Source organism: Procambarus clarkii, chromosome 68, assembly GCF_040958095.1.
Source record: "Procambarus clarkii isolate CNS0578487 chromosome 68, FALCON_Pclarkii_2.0, whole genome shotgun sequence".
Classification (NCBI taxonomy): domain Eukaryota; kingdom Metazoa; phylum Arthropoda; class Malacostraca; order Decapoda; family Cambaridae; genus Procambarus; species Procambarus clarkii.
The window spans coordinates 17536854-17541747 of NC_091217.1; positions in this window are offsets into that span (position 1 = coordinate 17536854).

Sequence of the window (4894 nt, forward strand, 5' to 3'; positions counted from 1 at the left end):
TCCCGTGTACTCACCTAGTTGTGTTTGCGGGGGTTGAGCTCTGGCTCTTTGGTCCCGCCTCTCAACTGTCAATCAATAGGTGTACAGATTCCTGAGCCTATTGGGCTCTATCATATCTACACTTGAAACTGTGTATGGAGTCAGCCTCCACCACATCACTGCCCTAATGCATTCCATTTGTCAACCACTCTGACACTAAAAAAAGTTATTTCTAATATCTCTGTGGCTCATTTGGGCACTCAGTTTCCACCTGTGTCCCCTTGTGCGTGTGCCCCTTGTGTTAAATAGCCTGTCTTTATCTACCCTATCAATTCCCTTCAGAATCTTGAATGTGGTGATCATGTCCCCCCTAACTCTTCTGTCTTCCAGCGAAGTGAGGTTTAATTCCCGTAGTCTCTCCTCGTAGCTCATACCTCTCAGCTCGGGTACTAGTCTGGTGGCAAACCTTTGAACCTTTTCCAGTTTAGTCTTATCCTTGACTAGATATGCACTCCATGCTGGAGCTGCATGGAGTGCAACACACAGCATGCTGTGTGTAACAGCACACCATGGTGGGTGGGTGGGTGTGTGTGTGTGTGTGTGTGTGTGTGTGTGTGTGTGTGTGTGTGTGTGTGTGTGTGTGTGTGTGTGTGTGTGTGTGTGCGCGCGCGCGCGCGCGTGTTGTGAAGGCAGACCCCTTGATTGGTAATTGGGAAAACCCAGCCAGTTCGATACGCCAACATTTAACCTGACCTGGAACTTCACTTTAGATTGTCTGCCTCCTCCTCCCTCCTCCTCCTCCTCCTCCTCCTCCTCCTTAACTTGTTATTTGTTCTCTCTATTCTTCTTCCTCTTATTATTTCTTCCTGTTCTCCTCTGTCTTAGACCCTTTCTCTCACTTCCTCTGTACATCTTCTATAATAAGATAGAAAATAACAGTTGTAATGATCAACCAAGTTGTCACCCGGCCACTGTTCTTCACCAGGTTGTGTCACCCGGCCACTGTTCTTCACCAGGTTGTGTCACCCGGCCACTGTTCTTCACCAGGTTGTGTCACCCGGCCACTGTTCTTCACCAGGTTGTGTCACCCGGCCACTGTTCTTCACCAGGTTGTGTCACCCGGCCACTGTTCTTCACCAGGTTGTGTCACCCGGCCACTGTTCTTCACCAGGTTGTGTCACCCGGCCACTGTTCTTCACCAGGTTGTGTCACCCGGCCACTGTTCTTCACCAGGTTGTGTCACCCGGCCACTGTTCTTCACCAGGTTGTGTCACACAGCCACTGTTCACCAGGTTGTGTCACCCGGCCACTGTTCACCAGGTTGTGTCACCTGGGTGTAATTACTCGGCCAGTAGCGTGTTCCGAGTAAGACTCACAACCTAACATACGAGAAAGGACTCGACAATTACTAATTGTCGAGTCCTAGTAATTAGTAATTACTATTACTTGTAATTAGGCTGTGACTCCTGCACTGGGAGTAGTGCTCAAGACTTATCTGATAACTTATCTTAGGTATCCGTTCTCCCCCCCATCCTGTCGTTCTCCCCCCCATCCTGCCGTTCTCCTCCCCCATCCTGCCGTTCTCCTCCCCCATCCTGTCGTTCTCCCCCATCCTGCCGTTCTCCCCCCATCCTGCCGTTCTCTCCTCATCCTGCCGTTCTCTCCTCATCCTGCCGTTCTCCCCCCATCCTGCCGTTCTCCCCCCCATCCTGCCGTTCTCCCCTCATCCTGCCGTTCTCCCCCCATCCTGCCGTTCTCCCCCCCATCCTGCCGTTCTCCCCCCCATCCTGCCGTTCTCCCCCCCATCCTGCCGTTCTCCCCCCCATCCTGCCGTTCTCCCCTCATCCTGCCGTTCTCCCCTCATCCTGCCGTTCTCCCCCCATCCTGCCGTTCTTCCCCTCATCCTGCCGTTCTCCCCCCATCCTGCCGTTCTCCCCCCATCCTGCCGTTCTCCCCTCATCCTGCCGTTCTCCCCCCATCCTGCCGTTCTCCCCCCCATCCTGCCGTTCTCCCCTCATCCTGCCGTTCTCCCCCCATCCTGCCGTTCTCCCCCCCATCCTGCCGTTCTCCCCTCATCCTGCCGTTCTTCCCCCATCCTGCCGTTCTCCCCCCCCATCCTGCCGTTCTCCCCTCATCCTGCCGTTCTCCCCCCATCCTGCCGTTCTCCCCTATCCACCACCAACCCCCATCAAGCCCCCCTCCCCCCCCCATCAACCGCCGCTGATGAAGTAGGAAGGCGCCAGAAATAGTGGCGCGAAAAATTTAAATTGAAATGTAAATCCGTTACCTGACGATGACGTTGAGTGGGGAAATTGAAAGGAATCCAGTTGGGTGTGGTGGCGGCGCGGTCCTGAGCGGCCGCCGACCTCCAGTATAGCCAGCACCATGCAGGCTGCCTCACACAACAGCCTGGTGATCACAGTAGTCCCAGGGTCTAGTACCGTCATCACTGGACACGGTGAAACAGGCTGAAGGAGACTGTTCGCTGCTTAGTTAACATTTATTGTTTTTGGTTTGGACGAATTCGACGATTTGGCGTCGACGATATATGACGTTTGGCGATAGTTATCCTTGGTCATGGTCCACCATGGTCCTGCCCCAGGCACACACTGGTCGTCATGGTCCACCATGGTCCTGCCCCAGGCACACACTGGTCGTCATGGTCCACCATGGTCCTGCACCAGTCACACCCATGATCGTCATGGTCCACCATGGTCCTGCCCCAGGCACACACTGGTCGTCATGGTCCACCATGGTCCTGCCCCAGGCACACACTGGTCGTCATGGTCCACCATGGTCCTGCCCCAGGCACACACTGGTCGTCATGGTCCACCATGGTCCTGCCCCAGGCACACACTGGTCGTCATGGTCCACCATGGTCCTGCCCCAGGCACACACTGGTCGTCATGGTCCACCATGGTCCTGCACCAGTCACACACTGGTCGTCATGGTCCACCATGGTCCTGCCCCAGGCACACACTGGTCGTCATGGTCCACCATGGTCCTGCACCAGTCACACCCATGGTCGTCATGGTCCACCATGGTCCTGCACCAGTCACACCCATGGTCGTCATGGTCCACCATGGTCCTGCCCCAGTCACACTCATGGTCGTCATGGTCCACCATGGTCCTGCCCCAGGCACACACTGGTCGTCATGGTCCACCATGGTCCTGCACCAGTCACACCCATGGTCGTCATGGTCCACCATGGTCCTGCACCAGTCACACCCATGGTCGTCATGGTCCACCATGGTCCTGCACCAGTCACACCCATGGTCGTCATGGTCCACCATGGTCCTGCACCAGTCACACCCATGGTCGTCATGGTCCACCATGGTCCTGCACCAGTCACACCCATGGTCGTCATGGTCCACCATGGTCCTGCACCAGTCACACCCATGGTCGTCATGGTCCACCATGGTCCTGCACCAGTCACACCCATGGTCGTCATGGTCCACCATGGTCCTGCACCAGTCACACCCATGGTCGTCATGGTCCACCACCAGTCACACCCATGGTCGTCATGGTCCACCATGGTCCTGCACCAGTCACACCCATGGTCGTCATGGTCCACCATGGTCCTGCACCAGTCACACCCATGGTCGTCATGGTCCACCATGGTCCTGCACCAGTCACACCCATGGTCGTCATGGTCCACCATGGTCCTGCCCCAGGCACACACTGGTCGTCATGGTCCACCATGGTCCTGCCCCAGGCACACACTGGTCGTCATGGTCCACCATGGTCCTGCCCCAGGCACACACTGGTCGTCATGGTCCACCATGGTCCTGCCCCAGGCACACACTGGTCGTCATGGTCCACCATGGTCCTGCACCAGTCACACACTGGTCGTCATGGTCCACCATGGTCCTGCCCCAGGCACACACTGGTCGTCATGGTCCACCATGGTCCTGCACCAGTCACACCCATGGTCGTCATGGTCCACCATGGTCCTGCACCAGTCACACCCATGGTCGTCATGGTCCACCATGGTCCTGCCCCAGTCACACTCATGGTCGTCATGGTCCACCATGGTCCTGCCCCAGGCACACACTGGTCGTCATGGTCCACCATGGTCCTGCACCAGTCACACCCATGGTCGTCATGGTCCACCATGGTCCTGCACCAGTCACACCCATGGTCGTCATGGTCCACCATGGTCCTGCACCAGTCACACCCATGGTCGTCATGGTCCACCATGGTCCTGCACCAGTCACACCCATGGTCGTCATGGTCCACCATGGTCCTGCACCAGTCACACCCATGGTCGTCATGGTCCACCATGGTCCTGCACCAGTCACACCCATGGTCGTCATGGTCCACCATGGTCCTGCACCAGTCACACCCATGGTCGTCATGGTCCACCATGGTCCTGCACCAGTCACACCCATGGTCGTCATGGTCCACCATGGTCCTGCACCAGTCACACCCATGGTCGTCATGGTCCACCACCAGTCACACCCATGGTCGTCATGGTCCACCATGGTCCTGCACCAGTCACACCCATGGTCGTCATGGTCCACCATGGTCCTGCACCAGTCACACCCATGGTCGTCATGGTCCACCATGGTCCTGCACCAGTCACACCCATGGTCGTCATGGTCCACCATGGTCCTGCACCAGTCACACCCATGGTCGTCATGGTCCTGCACCAGTCACACCCATGGTCGTCATGGTCCACCATGGTCCTGCACCAGTCACACCCATGGTCGTCATGGTCCACCATGGTCCTGCACCAGTCACACCCATGGTCATCATGGTCCACCATGGTCCTGCACCAGTCACACCCATGGTCGTCATGGTCCACCATGGTCCTGCACCAGTCACACCCATGGTCGTCATGGTCCACCATGGTCCTGCACCAGTCACACCCATGGTCGTCATGGTCCACCATGGTCCTGCACCAGTCACACCC